Raw genomic sequence first — 20,766 nt, 5'->3', positions numbered from 1 at the left:
TCATTTGAGCTGCTCCCTATGGTCAGAAAAGCAGATGACGGGCAAATTCCAGACACTTGGCTATGTGGGTCTTCTGTGGTGACTGGGTAGAGAAGTTATTTCTTCTTGCCTACATTTTAATTTTTGCTAAATCTAATTTATGCTTACAGAATGAGGCAGTTATGTTTAGAGAGAATGGAGTGAACCAAATTCCATTTGGCTTTCGTGCTGAACTGAAGACATTAAAGGTTTTAAATATCACTGGGCAGTTGATAGAGTGGGAACACACACACACACACACACACACACAGCAAATCTGATACCATGAGTCAGCAATAGGGTCTATCTGAACAAACAGGTTTTCTTTTTTATTATTATTAGGTTATCAAACTGGTTTTCTCATCATTCAAAGAATGTATGGTTTTATATGTGGAAATATTTTACACATCTAGTACAAGCATTTTATTTAGTAGTGTTATACGTAAATGGTCTAAAATTCGAAATTTCCAGTTCTTGCCAACGGCCCTGGCCTCCAAGGAGATTATATTTATGAACTCTGATGTACAAGAGAATCTCCAAAGTTATGAAATATTATTTTCAACATGTATATATATTCAACATATATATATATATATATATATGTATATATTCCACATATATATAGACATACCACCCCTGAAAAACCAAATCAAACTTAGTTATTGGCTTAATGTGAAGGTCCTAGAGAACCAGGACTGATGGCTCCTTCCCAGGCAGAACAAATCTTCCCGGAACTGCCAGGGTCTCTGCAGGTACTGGAGGCTGCCAGCTACAGGGTCCCTTTGTGTTCCTTCAACATGAATCTTCAAATGGCACCTTAGTCTATCCTTATATACAAACTCCAGAAAAGTTTGATCTTATATGTAGAAGTGAATTTATAATACCAGGAAGTAAACAGTATATTCCAATTCTGTATCTATATTCTCCTTCAGCTCTGAAGATTCGTCTACAAATCAATGAAACACATTCCCTGAGTCTCATGTCATCTGTTTCTTCAACAGTAGAGGTAGGCTTGGGTTGTCTACCCCAACCCACTCTGGCTGGGGGTTCTCACCCTAAGCCGGAGGGAGGAATTCACGAGAGGGCAAGGTATTGAGTTATGGTCATGGGACAAAGAGAGATAACTGGGCACTGATCTCGGCTTGGCTTCCTTCATGCCATCCTCTACCAACTTAGCCTCTAGATCCAGGCATGAAGAACCACCAGGTGGAACTCCTAAAGAATGAATTTCTTTCCAAAGTGAGTCCTTCACCCACTTCCACGGGGTCTCTGAATGGGACAACCTCCAACCACCACCTGTTTACTGAAGGTCTGCTTTGGTTTGGCCAAAATGTCTATGTCTACACTATGCCTAATGTCTCACACATGTTATCTACAACCATATTATTATTTCTGCACCACAGATGAAGCTTCTAATACTTTGAGAGGTTACACTATCATCTGAAACAGCACGATGATGCTTTATACTGATTGAGGACTAACTCCTTTCCAGAAATGTGGAAAACATGAGCCCTCAAACAAGTTTGTAAATTAAAGACTATTAATATCCCCACATTACAGATGAAGAAACAGAGGCTCAGAGAATAGTTGGATGTGCCCAAGATCATAGAATGCATCACACAGAGGTATAAGAACCTTACTCCAAAGGCTTTCACCTTCATTGCTAGAATTTCTGGCAATGTGGAGGAGTAGAAATGAACTAAAAATTGATGGTAGGTTTACACAGATATTTCATTAAAATGAGACAAGTCAGGATAAAGGAAAAGAATGATAAAATCTTCTGACTGGGACCTTCACATTTTTAAATTTGGAAAAACTAAAAATTGTGGCTGCTTCAGTTTCATTGGCCCAGGATTATTTTTTTTTAATTCTTTTTAAAAAACTATTTTCCCCGACTTAAAACAACTTTAACACTGGTGGAAGTAGAGATTGGACAGTAAAAGAGATGGCAGTTCCTGGGGCATTACAGTGATTGATTTTTTTCTTAAGACTATGACTCGTGCATTGTTTCTTAATAATGTTCAGGATATAAAAATCATTTGCATAAACAGTAACTTGGGAAGGTCAGGAATATATGTAAAGGTGAAAGGAGAGGTGAATACGTTCATGGATCTGAAGGGCACCACAGAGGTATAATGTGATAAAATGGGATGGTATCCACTGAGGTTAAGAGGGAGACTTCTTAATTTGATCAGGTATTAGCAGGTACAGCTTCTTAAAGTTACGACCTCCTCTCATTTGGTATTAAACCCATGTAGTTCATCTGACCTAGAGAGGAGGGGATAACAACAATGAAAATAAATAACATAATAATAATAAATAAATAATTCAAAAGAGTAAAAGGGAAGGACACTTTTCTTTCTTTTGAGAAAAGAAAGATGTGTGAGAATAAAGCGTATTTAAGAAGATGTAAAAAACTCTTATTTTATTTTATTTTATTTTAGCCATTGAGACCAATAAAAACATCCTAAGGAAGGCTAAATGCCTTTCATGGACTTTCATTTGTCCACTTAGAGTATAACATGGTTAAGCACAAGATGGGCTTCAGGAGAGATGCGGTTGCATATGGCGCCATTCAGAACAAAAAGGGCATTAGCCTGCTTAAGTTTCCAGGACCTGTATCAATCCTTCTGCTTCCAGTGTCTCCATTTCTGCCCCCTCCCCACTGCCAGCACTCACATGTGTGCACAAGCATCACAGGAGGGAGGGAAGTTTATTCTCCATAAACAATTCGCTCTTTGGCCACTCTTTGAGCGTGCCAACCAGGTTGCCAATTCTGTTGTAGACACCTGTCCATTTGGAACAGGAATGAAAACAGCCACTCATTTCCTAGAAACCATCAAACACCCTGTCAGCGAACAACAGCTCTGCGTTAACTGCAATCTGGGCAAAACATGAATGGGTCATATTGATAGCCAATTACCAATCCTCCAAGCCATTCGGTTTTCCTCAGATTGATGAAAATTTCTAATTCCTTTGCTATGATACAATTTGAGGAGGATCATCTTCTAATCACAGCGATAAGCTGCTGAAACTTTAATTTGGGTTATGTAATTGGGTCTTTAAAACGGTTTTAACCACACCTTGCTACCAAGAATCCAAGGTCAATCCATATTTTAAGGTGGCTTTCTGAGTGACATCTCCATTGTTCAAATAACAGGGAAATGGTTTCCAACCACATTGCTATTGGATTCTGGAAAACTTCAATAATTTCAAATAGAAGCAAGTATGTTTTCGTGTGTGTGTGTGTTTTGGGGGGCTCTTTAGCTTTTCACCTGTTTTTTGTTTTTTTTTTTTTTTGTAAGACTCTGGCCCGGTCTTTCTAAGGATGGCATCCTCAATGAAACTTGGATGAAAAATAGTTTAGGTTAGTGGCACTCACCACTTTCAGATGAAATGTCCCCATCGAAGCGAACTTTCTGAGAAGCTTGGGTTCCATGTTTAGGAGCTCCTGCCTGGAGGAGACTGGAGACTAATGTGGGCTTAATGTTGTTGTGAGCCAGGAGGCTGAGCAGAGTAACAATACGAGTCTGTTGGACATGTCTTCTGGGTTGTCACGTTCAATTTGCACATGACCTCCTGGCCAAAAAATGGGAAAGAAGTGGTAGAATGTGGGACTGAAAGCTCATATTATTGCTTTGACAGCTTCACTCATCTAGAAGTAATGCAAAATGCAATTTATATTTATACACTCTGACCTCCTGCGCAGAGAGGGAGAGTATCTAATGATGGGCGGAGGTAGGGGAGGAAGAAACAGATCTCAATACAGCTGGAATTTGTCTGCATTTTTGCTTTTCAACCATTCAATTACAGTCAAAAGATAAATGAAACACGAACAGGGCACTGGTGAGGTAGTGACACAATTATTTTATAGTGACTGGGTTCTGGCTTTGAGTCTTGGCAAAGGGGGCTGCAACACGCCTTATTTCACTGGAGACAGATAATCTGCCTGTTCCCACCGGACAGAGGCCCTCTGCTTGGGGGTGCATCATTATGTCCATCAGAGAGGAAAAAAGACACCAGAGAGTCAGTGACACTCCAGATCTGCATTTGGAAATTCTTGAGAGGGGCTGACACGTTAATCCTATTAACCAAGATAAATCAAGTCAGGCCTGGTGGTAACTGGAGCATTATTCACTTTCGAGTGGAAATAGGCAGTGGGCAGAAAGCACCATTTTCTTTTGTGCATCGGGAAATTTACTGGCTTTTACATGCCCCCAAATAGCTTCATTCTGAATAGAGCCTATGAGCTAACTGGGGAGAATGGGCCTGTAATTGTCAGAATCCTCAAATATGTCCTCAGTGTTTCTGAACAGGGTTTGAAATGAATACTGTGTCTAGGGTTTATAGCCTCACAGTTTGAACAGAAGTAGGACACACGGGGGAAAGGATTTTGACTTTGTCCGGAGATTAAAAGGGACAGCAATAATGACCTTCATAAAAGTGGCAGTACCCACACAACCCAAGGCCAACTACAGATGCCCAACGACAATGGGGACCATCCTGGGGACCCACACATCAAGCTTGAGAAATAAAACAAAAAGAGAAGCTGGGCATGGCAATCAACAGCACAGGGGAGTCTTTCCAAAACGACTGCTCCAACCCAAATGCATTTTCTGTCTTCTTACTATTTTTCTTTTCTTTTTTTTTTTTTTTTCTCTTGGGGAAGGGCGATTAAAAGCTTCTATTTCTGAAGTTTGCCCAGATATATGAAACTTCTCCCTACCAGATCTCACCAGCGCCTGTGGGGCAGAAGACAGAAATGCATTTGCTTTTTCTTAACTACACAGAATAGACTTTTCATGTGGAGGAATCCCCAGTAGCCCCTAGTCTCAAATCAAGTGTTTGTATTTTCCCCGAGTCTTATCAGAGTTTAGGATACAAACTCTTCCTTCTCCCCACCCCTCCCCCACTCTGCAAAGAAAAGGAATTTTTCTGCAGAACAGCTCGCCATTTTCTGCAGGTTTCCTTGAGGGGCTAGAATGTGGTTTGGGTTTTTCAAGTACTGTTTTGAAGGTATTATTACTAGCTTCCGGGTGTAGCAAGAAATTAACCGGAGAGTGTGTGAATTGGGACAGGGGTGGGCGGGAATCTCAGTCCGCCAGGCTTGAGTCCAGCTACATCTCTCTTGGAAAGGCCCTTGAGAAGGTCAGGGCGACAGGCCTAGGCAGCAACACAAGGGTAGGCTGTTTCTGCTTTACAGCTGAATGAGAATAACTTCACAGCCACCTCCTCATTCAGGCGGGACCTGGATCTAGAGTTCTGGGGCTGGATATGTGGATATGGGGCCTCAGGGGTCAGGCAGGGGACGCTCATACCATCTCCATGACTGGCTACCCTACTTCCTTCTTTCAACAAATACACCAACGACAAAATAAGGCAGCAAGAAGATAGTTGCAGGGATTCTGGTTTGGGTCCTCTTTCCCAGCCCTCTCACCCGTGCCTGCCTTCCTAATCCTCCTCCCCAACCGGGCGACATCTGTCACGGATAGTGAAGGATACCTAAAAAATATTCTACTCCATGTCTCCCATCGGCGACCTAAGGGGATTCCAAGGTGACCTCTCTGGGTGGATGGGTGTGTGTGGGGAGAGGGGGTCCTTCTCAGTACAGAACGGTGGCTGCTGGAGACGGGGTGCCAGGCCACCGCGGACCACGGACCACGGGGGAAATTGCGAAGCCAGAGTTTGCTTTCAGGGGCGCTCACCCCTGCGGGGAAGATCGAGCAGGCGGCCCCAGGGACACCCGGGCCCCCCGCCCTTTCGCGCTCCTCATCCCCGGCGAGGTTACATCGCGCAGGCTGTGGGAACCCTTCACCTTAACACATCGGATAGAAAAATCTCGAATACATACGAAAATAACTACAGGATGGGTCTAATTAAGGAAAGGGTTAGGATCAATTAAATAAACAGCCGGGTGAAAAGCTCCCAGGATGCTGGCCGAGGTGACCTCCGTATCATTCTATTTGTCCCCATCCCATTCTGTTCCTGGGGATCACCGCCCCCCACACCCCATTTAAAAAAAAAAAAGAAGAAGAAGAAACGAAAAGCGCAAACAGGTTCTTCTCATTTTGTGGAACACGTCTCAGCTGCACGTGTATGCACCGCCTCAGAAGCCCAGAACTTTCTCCGGGATCCGGGCCCAGGGGACCGGAGGGGGGCGGAAGGGCGCTCCGGGGCGGGCACCGCCTCCCCCACCCCCCCAGCCGGGATCTCGGGAGCCCCGGGCCGGCCCCGCAGGAGTTAAAGCCCGAGGCAGACAAAAGGGAGGCCGCCGCGGCTCCTTTCCTCGGCTATCAGTTGAAAATAGAACCGCTGCCCTCTGGACTCTACCTCCCGCCAGAAAGGGCATTTTATTACAGGTTATGACAAGTTGCCGAGAGACACGGAGAACTCAATAAGAAGGAGCGGCGAGCGGAATCACAAATGCTCGAGATGTTTGGAAGACAGAGCGAAGATGACTTCAAATGATAGGTGTGAGCAGGACTCGAGATGGAATGTGTGGGCTCGGCCTGGGTGGGGGCCGCGGCGCGTGGGTGCGCGGGGGCCCGGGGGGGGGGGGCGGGCGCCGCCGGCCCCGCCCGAGAGTCCCCCCTACCCGCCCCCGACCCGACCCTCGCTCCAGGAGCCCCGCCGCGGCCCGCGATCGCCCCGAAAATTCACGCCGCCCCCCTCCGCCCAAATTTGTGTTTTAGGTTATACGCAGGAAATCTGCATTTCCCTGTCTCTGGGACACTGTTGCTTCGGGGACCTCTGCGACAATAGGGATGTTCATCCCACAATCTGCGATGTGCCCCATGCACACTCGCGTTAGATTTTCTTTGAGTTGTTCTGGTTTGCCTCTGAGTTTACATCCTGTCGCCTAGTTAAAACCGAAGAAAAATGCGATCAAGCCGACTTCTCTTTTCTCCGAGGTGGGAGATGCGTCTTTGGGGGTTTCTGCTAAGTCAGTACCACAGCCGTAGCGGGGGCTCAGGATCCCTCCCGAGGAGCTCAGTTTGCAGGGTGGGGGAACGTGTCCTCCTTCTCTTTCTCCCTGGCAGCTTTTCAAAAGCTTTTCATCACCCATCGCCAGTGGAAAATAGTTCTGTCTTTGTGAGCGCTCAGACCTGCAGAGCCTTGTCTGCCCTCAACTCAAAGTGGGACAGGGGACCCCAAACGGGACACAAAGCCAGCGCCCCAACTGGAAGTGAGCTGGCAAGTTTCAGGTTGGTCTTCAGATGCACGCTGAGTTGGGGGCAGGGAGGGTAGTTATCTGAAGTCCGGGAAGAAAAGGGGGGGGGGAACGTTATATCCCCACAAGTGTGATATGTTTATCCAAATTCCATTCCCATCTCTCAAATCTAGAGAAGAGGCGGTTTGTAGTTTCAAAAGGAAGCCTCGGTGTAATATTCGTTTCTTTGAAGGTCTTGAGCTTCATCAAACTCAGAAAACTGGAAACTTTCTATCAGCAATACTTAGCACACTGCGGCAAAAATGCTTAAAAACAAGAACAAAATCCCCAACCCCTACTGATCCTTCTTTGCCTCCTCCCCACTCCTGGTGAAAAATATTTGCAAATAAAATATGAACCTCTGTCCTTGAGGAGGACGAGAGAAGAGCTAAACTGCAGATAGGTAACAAGTGTCCATCAGTGTTTCCCACACTGGAAAGAGGGCTGGGTCCTTGAGGGGTGTTTGAAAAATGGCTCCAGTGCTTGCCTGATGATTGAAGCAGATAAAAGGTAACAACCCCACCAAGTTGTAAGGAGTGGTTTTTAAAGAGGCAGTTTCTTGGAGTGATGATCTCGACAGACTTTACCCCTCCCCCGCACCCTGCAACAAGACCAGGGCAAACAACTTAGTTTTTCCAACTTCAACCCAATCTTTTACTCTAAGTTTTTTTTTTCCCCTAGAACTGTTTATTCTCCTCATATCAAAATATGCCTGATTTTTAAAAAATAAACCATTGTTTGCTGTTCTTCTCAAACTTTCATTTCACCCTCCTCCCCTCCCCCAGCAGCTTTGTCAGACAGACAGACATTCAGCTTTGTCTGTATTTCAGTGTTATGACTACAAGTTGGAAAGATTCGTAGCTGAAAAACAAATCGTGAGTGCCCATGGTGGGCATCTGCCACAGAAACGTGCTAAATTCAAAGAGCCACTAAACTGAGTGGGCAAGGCACCTGGAAAATAGATCATTTTTAGAGCACCGGAGTCACAAAATGAATGGAATAGGATACCTTGTTTTTCTGTCATGACGTGTGCCATTACTGATCATTGTACCTTGAAGATAAAACTGTGTTTGCCCCAAGGATCGATCGATTTATTGTGTTCCTTTTGTTTGAAAACTCTTCAGAACCAAAAAATGCAAAATAGTTGTTCCTTATGGGACTGGCCATCGGCTAAAAGGTCTGCGGAAGTCTTGGGTTCTTTTCACGGAATAAGTCACACGTAGAAAAAGTTTGAGCCCGCAGGACGGAAAACCTTCCTCTGGTGTTTGGCTTTTGAAAAGACTGGGAGGAAGAAATTGTAAACGAAATCAGTCCCTGGCTTGGGCTGTGTGAATAGGAATCCCTACAAATCTGCTGGGGTAACAAGAGCAACAGGGAAAAGCAAAGGCACTGAACAAAATGCTCATTTCTGCACTGGGGCAAAGTCTTAGCATATTAGAATCAATCTAGTCAATCTTTATCATTTTGTTCTCTCTTCCTTTTTGAAATCTATCTATCTGTAGGTATCTCCACAAAGACATACCAATTTGTTTTCCAGGATCCAACTTAAATATGCTTAAAACTGCATTGATTTCACATGTCCTTGTCCTTTCAATATACCCTGTCCCTCCCTCTTTCTGGAAACAGCCAATTATTCAGAGTAAAGAAAAATCACACATCTCCAACTCCCCCCCCCACCCCCAACCTTCCAAAAAGAAAAAGGATTGAGATTTAAGTAGAAGATACGTGAAGCTGTCACCAGCAGTGCCATGAGGAAAAAAAAAAAAAGTTTTAAAAATAAGAAAGATCATTAGTAAGAAAGTTAAAGCAAGAGCCATCCTCTGTAACTGAAATTGACCTTGCAGAGGTGTTCTGTATTGTGGCTAAAAACAACAACAACAACAAAACAAAAAACCGGAACAGAATTGCCACTTGGAAGAGAGTTAAGAATGAAGGCAGTGGGGAAGAGGCAAGGGGACAAATGTTTAAGGAGAGGTAAAGGGAAAGAGGCAAAGTGCCCAGGAACAGGCTTGGCTCTCCTATCTTTACACATCTTCCAGGCAGCTCAGAGAAGAGCTGGAAATCAGGGTGAGAGCAAGATGGGACAGAGAACTCTGAGAAAGGTTTTAACTGTTTTAGCCCCTTTGTGAGAAGAGCGGGGGACATCTCTTTTTATGGTTTTCCTCCCTTCTGAGGCTTAGAATAATAACTCAAGTGGCTGCCCGTCAGCCCCTGTCCATCTTCTTTAGCAAACTTGACATAGTGGAAGAAATATGACACGTGAATTATTAAAGAGGAGCTAGTTGACTTCTAACCTTGATTGCTTTTCTCAGACCCCATTACCTGCACATTTATCTAGCAACATACAGCAAGAATTACAGGGCGTGCAAGCTAGAAGAAGAGAGGAAAAGCGAAGCCAGGGTTTGTGAAAATATCGGGGAAAAGCGGGGTGTTTTTACCTTCCCATTTGCCCCACTCCAGTGATGTTAGTTACAGAAAACAAACCACTCTTCCAAGAAAGAGTTCAGTTTCTCTGTTCAAGGACACAGAGACAGAACTGAAAGGATTGTCACCATCACCCCTGTCATCTGATTCCTGTTCCCTTTACGAAGAACTTCTCAGGTTTTTAATTTTATCTTTAACCTGATGGAAATCAGTTCTTAACTTTATGAGCGATGGCCATATCCAGGGCTCCTCTATTCCTCCTCTCCTTTTCAATTCAACTTGTGTTTTTGCAGCCTAGTTGCAAACACTTCTCAAAAAGGGAAGAAACGTATCCTCTGCACTTTGATACGTAGGCTCAAGACCCTGAGTTGGGTGTTTCCAAAACTTTAGAAAATATCCAGATCCTGTTTCATTTAGGCAACCGATCATATTATAAAAATCAGCAATAATCATCCAGGCATTCAAACAAATTTTTCTTTGTGTTAATTAAGCACCCATTATTCTGTGGGCTTGAGTAACCGGCAGCTGTTGGTGGGCTAAAACAGGAAAGGGGTATTTGAACACTTAGGGGCTTCTTACTTTAAAATGAACAAGGGAGATGCAGGCAAAATATAATAACAGTAGCAGTAATAATAGCAATAATTTGGTCCTTTAGGCATAGATTTGTATATCCCGTTGCCAAGGTGAAGGTGATAATTGAATCTACCCCAAATCTGAGTGATGCAGTAGTCAAAAATGACTCCATCTGACAGAAGAGCCAAGAGGCAGGTGATGGATACTATTGTCCAAACGTGACCCTCCATTAACACCACCTATCAGCATCTGGATTCTGTCACTGTGTCCCATTCCAGAGCCAAGAGGGCTGCCTGGCATATTCCAAGTGCTTCAAGGGTTTTCAGGCTGTGCTCAACCTTGCGTCAACTAAATGGGTGGGGAGGCTGACCCAAACCTTGCTTTCTCTATCTGCACTCGCCTTATTACCCCTTTTCCAGGCCCATTGTTGGGCAGGTGGTGGCAATTTGCTCCTTATCGCGCCTCTGTTTACAAGGGCTTTTTTAATAATAACAAAAGGAGAAATGGTATTAATATTAATTAACACAATAGAATGAAACAGTTTTGGGAACCCACCAAATGAATCATCTCCTCGTCTAATTGGAACTGGAGAGAAAGGGGAGGGGGAGGGGAAGGGAGGGGAGGAGGATGGGAGGGGGGAGGGGGAGATACAGATGACCTACTGGGTGACAGGCACAGGTTGGAAGGGTGACATTTTATTGTAAGCCTCCCAATGAAAGGAAGAAAAGGAAGGGACCAGTCAATTTAATGCAGGGACCAAGAGTGCAAGAGTGTTGCTAAGAGACAGAGATGCTGCTAAAGTTCTATCAGAAGCACTACTCTGACCTTATGCAAATAGAGGCGGCCAACTCTTTGTGAAACGGCTGAAAATTCCACCCCCTGTGTCACCAATACCTGGCATCGAGCCTTTTATTCAAATGTTCTCTAAAAACACACACAGAGGATGTGACAAAGCATGACACATTTAGGGGCTGTAAAGAAAAAAAAAAGACACAGACAGAATTGGGGGAATAATAATAATAGTAATAATTTTTAAAACTCAGGGAAAAAAAATCAACACCAGATCTTCCTGTGGAAATGTCACCCATCTTTACCTTCTGGTACTGTCATTTTCCTGCAGCTGAAAAGTAACCTAAAGATTCAGAAATTGCCTCCTCACTGCAGAAATAGAAGCCTATTAAGACACCACCGTGGCTCCCTAGTATGGCCATTTGCACCCCAGGAACATGGGGAGGGATGGTGTGAGGGAGGGTGGGCAGGAGTGTGTGAAAGCCTCGTGCAACTAGAGAAATTACATCGCATGCACCCCTTAACAAAATAAAGTATGATTTTGCTTCTATTTTAACTATCCCCTCTGGGATATGGTTAAATGCTAGAGGCGACAGGGGTCTGGGGCTCCCTGGGTCTTTCAGGAAGTTGCCTGTCCTTACACATGCACAAACTGGGAAGGCCAGATGCATTTGGGAGGGTGGCTTGAGGGCTGCAAAGCTGGGGGACAGGACCTAATCCACTGGCCTGGAAGCCCTTGCTGAAGGGGGGCTCTCCCCCGCTGCTCCTCTGGGTCCCATCAGGAACCTCCAGCCCAAGCTCACTTCTTCACTCTGGAGAGAAACCCTGTTCTAGGACTCGGTGTGACCATCTTGGAGCCTCCGGGTTTGACACCGTTTGGGCCACTTAAGGCTGCAAAACTTTGGGGTCGCCTTCCTGCATTATCACTCCCAGCAGTTCAGGCCAGCTTCATTCTCTTCCTCCTATCTCCTCCTCTTTTCACTCCAAGTTAGCACGGGTCCCTTTCTGCGAGCTTGCACAGCTCTGGAAAAGGAGCCAGGTTTCTCAGGACAATCTACCAGAAACTTAGGGCGCCAGTCCTAAGAAGTTGTCAAACATGATACTCACGGTTCTTGGGGGATTTTTTTTTTTTTTTCTCCCTAGGGTCAGATCGGTGCTGCAGCGTTTTCAATTTCTGGGGCTTAGAGTAAGGAGTGGGGGGACCCTAAAAGGTCAGGGCCGCCTCACACACCTGCCGCCGCCGCCCCTCCCCCATCGCCAGGGGCCTCCACCTAGTAGAACCCGCTGCACCCAGAAATCCACAGGACCTGGAGACTTCTGTCCAGTCCTCACCTGCCTGCTTCCCCAGGGAGGGCTAACTCTAGAGCAGTGGAGAAATCGGTAAGTGAGGGTCAAGCACCAAAAGGCGCAACTTTGCAAACCCAATTTAACCAGAGAGATTTTTACCCACTTCATTCCCTCCCTCACTTTTGATTTCAATATTGATAACAGACTTGCCGTTTCACATCTTTGTGGTAATGGTGGCAAATGAATTCATTTAACGACTTGGGGGGGCGGGTGGGAGCGTTTCCAGCGTTCAGTGGAGGATAACTTCCCAGGGCAACTTCTCCCTAGGACCCTCCCACATCCCCTCTTAATGGCGGGACTTTTCATAATGTGCACAATACTATTAAAATTTCATATTAGCAGTGTGTATGGTGAACTTTGTAATGGGAAATTCAATAGCTGCTGTAAATATTAATGGAATATGAAATGAAGCCACAGCCTCGACCAGCCCTGACAGTAAAACGGAGCGAGCATGTGGCGGCCCCGGGGCGAGAGAGGCCTTTCCTCTTGTCGCTCTCGCTTTATTACATTAGCGCGGGCCTCCCCGCGCCGGCGTGGGCTCAGAAGCCGAGGCGCCGGGTCACCCATGACAAATGTCCCCGTGTCTCGCCAACAGGCCCCGCCTGGCCCTGCCACTCCATCTGCCCAACAGGTCCCCGGAGAGTGCTTGCGGGTGTCAGTTTCAGGTAAAGAGCTCTTGAAAGCGCAAAGTCTCCAAAAAGGTTACAAGGATCCCAGCGCCTCCTCCGGTCCCCCGAGCCCCTGTCGCCGCCACCGCAAGCGGAATCCGCAGCCGGGGGGTGGGCGGTGGCGGGGGATAAGGAGGGAACCCCCAGCTAGTTTTCTAGAATTGAAAGCGCTGTTAGGGCAGCCGGATTCCTCCTTCTCTCTCTCTCTCTCTCTCTCCCTCCCTTGGATCCCTCCCCGCCTCCCGCCTAGAGGCCCCGGCCTCGGAACTGGAGGTGGGGCTGGCGGGGTGCGGCGTCCCGACGCGAGACGCGTTGGGAGCGGGTCCAGGCCGGTCGTCCGGGTCCGGGCTCGGTGCCGGGTCTCGATCGGTCGCCTTCAGCGCCTACGAGGCCGGGGCCGCCGGAGCGAGCCTGCTGGCGGCCGGCGCGAGAGAGGGGGCGGGAACCCGGCTGGCGGTGACCTAGGTCGCTCGGACCCCAGGCCCCGGAGTCTCCAGAGCGGTCCCTCGCCTGCGCGAGTCTTCGGGAACCCGCCGGGGAGGGCGTGCGCGACCGAGGGAGGAGCAGCGCGGGCGGCGGCCGCGGCGCCCGGATTGGATTGGTTCCGAGCTCCGGTCGCCGCGGAGGAAGGTCCGGGGCGGCCCGACGAGCCGACAAACGTGGCCGTCAACACCTCGAGCCGCCCCGGCGGGTTATTTCAACAGGCTGGGAAAGATCGGCATTTTGAGTGGCAGGCGACGCCTTTCCTCACTCCCAGTGTTTCCTTTGCCGCGACGGCACTTAGGGGAGCTTAGTTTTAGATGGGGCATTAATCTTCACTTGTTAAGAGATAGCCTGTCAGCTTTTAGCCGGGGCTTTCCCCCTCTCGGCAGCCGCGGCCCTCCCCGGCGCTCCGCCACTCTCCAGCGGGACCCGCCACCCGCGCGCTCCGGGCCGCAGGGCCACGCGCGACCGCGGAGAGGACCCCAGGCTTAACCTGCGGCGGAGGGAGCGAGCGGCAGAGACCGGGCGCCAGCCGGAGGTGAACGTCAGCATCGACCTAGATCACCAGGCAGGCAGCCTGGGCCGGCGCTCCAGAGGGTCCCGGCACCCACCCCTGGCGCTTTGGCCTGTTTGCAGGTGGGGAGTGTGGAGACAGGCGTTTCCTGAAGCCACGAACATGGCCGCTTGCACCTTCGCTAACTCAGTTTCCCCAGTCCTGACCCCCCCCCCCTCCCCATGCCAAGTTTCACCCGGAGTGAAGTCATCCGCGATCTCCCCTTTACCCCAGCTCTACTGCGGTCACTTCTACGTTCACTGGAGCCCCCCATCTTTTAAATGATTTAAAAAATCATTTGTTGTCCAGCTGTCCCCCCCCCCCGTCCCCCACCGCCCTCAATAAATCCAGAATAGTTCCCTCATCTGCACCAGATGCAGGCAAACCGCAGAGCTGAAATGAGCTGAACGGAGACCGGCATTGAAATAACTGCGTTTGCTTTTTCCATGACTTCCCTGCAGGAGTATTTGCAAAAGGGTGTCTAGGTTTTCAAGACCCGTGGCAAAGCTTCAGGTGTGATTTGCCTTCTCACGGACCCTCTGGCCGGATCCCCTCACCTCTGCGGGCTGTTATTTGTAAACCCCCTGCTGAGACAGCTGCTTCTCTCTGTTTCCTTGGCTCCAAGAAACCCCTTTCCTCCACCCGAGATCGCGCAACTTCTTCCCCGTACCCTTTAAAAGAGTTACACTTTGGAAGAAGACTTAAAAAAAAAAAAAAAAAAAAAAAGACAAGAAATGGATATAGGTTTCGTAAGTGTTAAATAACTTTCTCAGCGTGTATTAAAGGAAGATTGTATTTTATCAACAGCTGATTGATGCAGCCGTGTGATCCTGTCGGTTTGTCTATAGTATCATATTTATTTAACCTGCTGAGGGACTGTGTTCAGGGGCAGTCGGCTCATGCTGACAGGAGCGCGCACATTACACACTACCCCAGGTATTTTGATTGATTGTTCCCACCCCAAAGCCTTTGGTTCATAATTTAGCACAGCGGGTTCTGCATCACAGACTAGGTTTCAAAAAAAAAAAAAAAAAAAATCCTGTAAGAGATTTCAATGAACTACTGCCAAGAAACCTTTCTCCACCTGCAACCCCCAAATATTTTAAATACCTTCTGAGACGTTCCCTTTGTATAATGACAGGGCACACAAACTTTATTTACCCTGGTTTCCCCAGTGTAATCAGATTATTCATTTTAATGTGTGGCTGGACCAACATTTCCATAACTTGGGGGATGGTGGCGGGGTGTGTTGGTGGTGAAAATGTCAAATAGTGTGGGCTTCTCTTTTTCTTCTCCCTTGGTCTCTTTTCTTTCAATAGCAGGTTTGGGATGTGGAAGCAGGAGAAAGGCAGACAAATGGTTCTTCTTCTTCTTCTTCTTCTTCTTTTTTTTTAACTACGGTCTCCTGAAGTTGCATTGGGGATTAGGTCCTGAAGTCCTTTAGCAGCACATTTTACTAGTCTTCAATGACCAACCCTCCCCCCAGACCCTCACCCCCCTGGGAGGTGGGAGTACAAACTGTCCATGAACTTCCCTAATATTTGGGTCTTTTCAAGTAACTGATATGAATAATCTGGACACAGCCTAGTGGTTCTGAAATTAGCCTTACCTATGACTTCCTATGAGATTTCTGGAGGAAAGGAACTTTCTCCTTGACTTTCTAAAAATTAACACCAACAGAGTACAAATGGGTATGTGTACCAACTCATCTGTGCTTGAAAAATATTTCCAAAATGGAACACGCTTCTTCTGTGCATTAATCTGGTTAGCAAAAGTTGTGTGTGTGTGTGTGTGTGTGTGTGTGTGTGTGTGTGTGTGAAGGTGTAAAGATTCAGGAGTGCCTGGGTGGCTCAGTGGGTTAAACCTCTGCCTTTGGCTCAGGTCATGATCCCAGGGTCCTGGGATGGGGCCCCACATCAGGCTCTCTGCTCAGCAGGGAACCTGCTTCCCTTCCTCTCTGTCTATCCTTCTCTCTGCCTACTTGTGATCTCTTGCCTGTCAAATAAATAAATAAATAATCTTAAAAAAAAAAAGGTATAAAGTTTCAGATGTGTGCTATTTTTCACTAATAGAGGTGCTGTTTTTTGTTGTGTTTGGTAATTTTACCTTTATCCTTTAGAAACTCTTAAGATGACTCGTGAAGCCCAGAAAGGCAGTCCGAGCACTGTTATGAATCTCTGTCCGTCAGTTTCATGCTGTCATTCTAGATCAGCTGGGAAGGTCATTACCAATGTGGTTAGTTGTACAAGTGTATAAGGCTGCACCAGAGTGTGAGAATACATAGCATTTTAAAAAGATGTGAAGTACATAACTGCCCCCCCCATAAGTCAGCACATCTAAAGTAATTATTTTTCTCATCAGCTCTTCAGCTAACATTGCAGAAAAAAAAAATCTGTATACCCCAGTAATGGCAGCAATGGCAACATTTGTAATTATTATTATTTTAAAAGATTTTATTTTATTTTTTTAAGATTTTATTTATTTATTTGATAGACAGAGATCACAAGTAGGCAGAGAGGCAGAAGCAGGCTCCCTGCTGAGCAGAGAGCCCGATCTGGGGCTCCGTCCCAGGACCCTGGGATCATGACCTGAGCTGAAGGCAGAGGCTTTAACCCACTGAGCCACTCAGGCGCCCCAAAGATTTTATTTATAACACAGAAAGAGAGAAAGCGAGAGGGAAAACAAGCAGGAGGAGAGAGAAGGGGAGAAGCAGGCTTCTCGCTGAGCAGGGAGCCTGATGTAGGACTCATCCTGGGACCCTAGGATGGCGACCCAAGCCCAATGACTGAGCCCCCCAGGTACCCCAACATTTGTGGTTAAAATTTCCTTCCTCTTTTCATCCATTCATCCACTCATTCATTCATTTCTCCTCTTTTCTTAGTGTTGTTATTCACAAAAATGCATCTTTGGACTTGATTGTGTACCTTATAATGATGGTAAGGAGATTAATCAGGTGTGATCTATACTTTCCATTTCAGCTAATATTTTCTTTTAAGTGTCCCTTAGATTTGGGGCAGGTTTGGGGGACTTTGATGGTATACCTTCTGTGCTGATAAAATCATGTTCAGCAATTTTTTTTAATCCCTTAGTGTTACTATTTATCCCTAGACAGTGTTCAATGGCAAAAAACTTAAAATATTTGCAAAACTCCAGGACATGCATCTTTCTGCAGAGAAAAACAGTCATTATCAAAAGTAAGTACAGACAGAGTATCCAACAGAAAAAGTGAAAGGTAGGCTGACAAAGGAAATATTTACCTTTTACAGATTGTTAGCCAAGGGGTACTAAGGCAAACCAAAGAAAGGTGAAAAAGAGGCCAATTTGTGGCAAACGAAATAAACACATTTTAATTAGTTGAGCTAAGGAGTTTTGAGAAACCGTGTGAATCATTTTGCAGCCATTTTCCAAAATGCTTCCAAATAAATAATCTGTCTGCATTGAAAATACACCTTTGAGGGCACCTGAGTGACTCAGTGGGTTAAGCCTCTGCCTTTGGCTCAGGTCATGATCTCAAGGTCCTGAGATCGAGCCCCACATCAGGCTCTCTGCTTAGCAGGAAGCCTGCTTCCTCCTCTCTCTGCCTGCCTCCTTTCTGCCTACTTGAGATTTCTGTCTCTGTCAAATAAATAAATAAAACCTTAAAAAAAAAAAAAAAAAGAAAATACACCTTTTAAAAGCCATCCACCACCAAGTTTCTTGAATAGAGCACAATGTATATTACTCCTAGTAATGAAAAAAAATATTTCCACATGTCATCTCCTGGGGAGACAAATAAATTGAATGGGGCACCATTTCTTTTTAGGGGGAGCACTTTTTTTTTTTAAGATTTTTATTTATTTATTTGACAGAGAGAGAGAGAGAGAGATCACAACTCAACCCACATAAGCAGAGAGCCTGAGGTGGGGCTCGACCCCAGGATCCTGGGATCATGACCTGAGCCAAAAGCAGAGGCTTAACCCACTGAGCCACCCAGGCGCCCCCAGGGGGAGCACTTTTATCCTATTTAATACATATTCACACAGAGACATATCTACAAAGGAACTTCTTTGAAGTTTGGCCTCTTCTTAGCTCTATAGCCTTGGGCAAGTTAATTTATTTCTCTTTCCCTTGGTTTTCTCATCTAGTGAAGTTATAATAGTACCTGTTTCAGGGGTTGCTGTAAGAAGCGAGTTAACACATGAAGCTCTTGAAGCCGTGTCTGCCGTCTGTTTCCAACTAGATTGTCATATATGCATCAGGTCTCATTAATGTTATTATTGACAACAGTTATGGTCACCCAGGATGTTGTGCCTAGACTCCACAACTTAAGCCCTAAATATTGAGTGGTTCTACTAAGGCATTGTCCCTTAAACTTGGGTTGAGTGCAAAGCTGCCTCTGGGGCAAAGTGGTTACTGTCCTTTTCCCTGTCTCCTAAGTTACCTTCTTTGTAAACAGCCCAAGTAAAATGAAACAGCCCAAGTAAAATGGGACTCCAGGGAGTGGCTGGCACACCACTGAACTGTTTGAACATCAGATCACAGGGAAACTCCACGAAGAGCCTAGAAGAAGGCAAACAGTTATGTGACTGACGTCTCAGCCACGCATTTGGTAAGGACAATGGTACACTCCATCCTCATTTTATTTGGTGTGTCTAAGTCCTTCATGGCATATTTTAAGATCATTTGGGTTTTATGATTTTTTTTTAAAGATTATGTATTTATCTGACAGAGAGATTAGAAGTAGGCAGAGAGGCTAGCAGAGAGACGGGGAAGCAAGCTCCCCACAGAACAGAGAGCCTGATGCAGGGCTCCATCCCAAAACCATGACCTGAGCCGAAGGCAGAGGCTTAACCCATTGAGCCTACCCAGGTGCCCCTATGATACTCTTTTTGTTTGTGGTAGGCACTATTCTCTATGAAACTGTTTGAGTTGAAATTTATTTTTAGCAAAGAGGGATGTTTCCTCCCATGTTAAAATGTTGATTAAAAACTAGGATCTTGATGTGAAAAGAAAAATAATTAATACATCATTTCAGGGTTTGAATTTTTTTTCACACGTTGAGTTTTGAAATTAAGACAAAGCCCGTTTCAATGGGGAATAAAATCAGCATTACTTGAACTATGAGGCAGCCTTCTTTCTGTTTTTGAGCTGCTTTATTGCCTTTCCAGATAGTAACTCAAGATCTGAGCTGAGAGAAACCGGAGTCCTTGAAAGGCGGCTCACGGCGCCCCTCCCCACCGCCTCCCAGTCGCTCTACGTGGATACAGATAGGACTTGCTTTTGTTACAGTTGGATCACAGAACCTCAGGTAAGAATAGTTTTCATTTTATGTCACTTCCCAAATGAAATCTTGCAAACAAGCCCAGACAGGAGCTGGTGTTTTCTTACACATGTTAACATTGACCTTGCCACTTTGAACCACACCCCTCATCTCTTTAAATCAGCATTCCACATCCTACTCACATCTTTTCTTTTCAACCCGCTCTTTGGTGTAAGACAGTCTGTTTCCACTCTGCACAAGGGCCAGAAATATGCAAAGTCCTGAGAAGCTGGACTTTTGGGGAGGTTAGGATGCAGAAAAACAGGCATTGTATTTTGCTCCTGTGCTAACATATTGAGAAATATTGCTAAAATATTTCCTCCTAAGTATAATCTGTCATTGCTCTATTTGCTAAGAGAAGTGAGTCTCAGATGTTTCAAATCAGCTTCAGGATTAGATATTTTCTCCCGTTTTAATTAACGTACTCTTTTAAATCAGGAAAAGGTAACTTTAGTGAAATATACATAACTTCCTATGTGTCTTTCTGTGTTTGTTCCATAGGCCTTGAATGGATCCTTGACTTTCTCATATTTGGACAAACAACAGCTTCAAAGTTGCCTACAATGTACTAAACAAAGATAGGAGAACTGCCCCAGATATGATGAAATTGTTTCCTGTATGTGAATGTTGAGATTTAAGGAAATGTCATGATTCCCCTTTGACTCACATGTAAATTCTTTTTTATTTTTTTTTGAATGTTACTGCCTTTGAGACTTGCAAATAGTTAAACCAGTTTACATAGTTCTTTTTTCCCCTTTCTTTTTAAGTACAGCTCTTAAGTAAGCAGACACTTTAACTTGCCTTCTTATTAGACAGCCTTTTCTTTATTGCTTTTTCATAGCACAGCTATCAAAAATGAGATAATGTGCAAGATCTGGGACCTAATCAGCTTTCTAGCTGAGTTTAAAGAGTCCAGAGCCTGTTTAAAGGTAGCTCTGGTTATGTGTGAGGGCCTACTGCAGTGTTTGTCCTGCCACATTTTGATGGAGAGGGTAATGTGTTTGCTAGATAAGGCAAAAGGGACCAGCCAAAAAAGCAAGGCTCTGTTTGATAAACCCTGACATAGTTAGCCATTTTTCTCCCACATGAAAGGAAGCTTTAAAACCCCAAGGAAAAAAGAGGTGTCCACTCAAGCACACTAATGTTTATCGAGACAAAAAAAGTAAATAAAGAAAATTGGCATCTTTTAGTCTATTAAATTAATTAGCTCTAGAGCTTATCATGGAATTGAAAAGCTGGATAAAATACAAGTCTATTTCTTGTTGCTGTTATTTGATGTGAAAGGTGAGTTCTTTACGTCAGTGTACATTGAAAAGACAGTTACTTTGTTTGGCTTGTCTCGCTCTGGTAGAAGACTTGAACTCTACAGGAAGGAGTTCATGAGCCGAAGTTGCACTTTTAT

General features: G+C 45.5%; 1 long non-coding RNA gene across 2 annotated transcripts in view; it reads left to right on the top strand.

Annotated features, from left to right (window-relative positions):
- The window catches only part of LOC309867179, a 64,756-nt gene extending 44,203 nt beyond the window's left edge, over positions 1–20,553 (top strand). Inside the window, exons 1-3 of one of the 2 annotated variants that reach the window (XR_014313019.1) lie at positions 18,532–18,653; positions 19,213–19,352; positions 19,866–20,553. This is a non-coding gene — a long non-coding RNA (uncharacterized lncRNA). Of the gene's footprint in view, positions 1–18,531; positions 18,654–19,212; positions 19,353–19,865 lie in introns of those variants that run through there. The other variant, XR_014313018.1, reaches the window with a different exon arrangement.
- Positions 20,554–20,766: the final 213 nt, after the last annotated feature.

This window comes from Mustela nivalis (genome assembly GCF_964662115.1).
Source record: "Mustela nivalis genome assembly, chromosome: 6".
NCBI classification, from domain to species: Eukaryota; Metazoa; Chordata; class Mammalia; order Carnivora; family Mustelidae; genus Mustela; species Mustela nivalis.
Note: the sequence above shows the minus strand (reverse complement) of the source record. Positions and strands in the feature narration are given on the sequence as shown.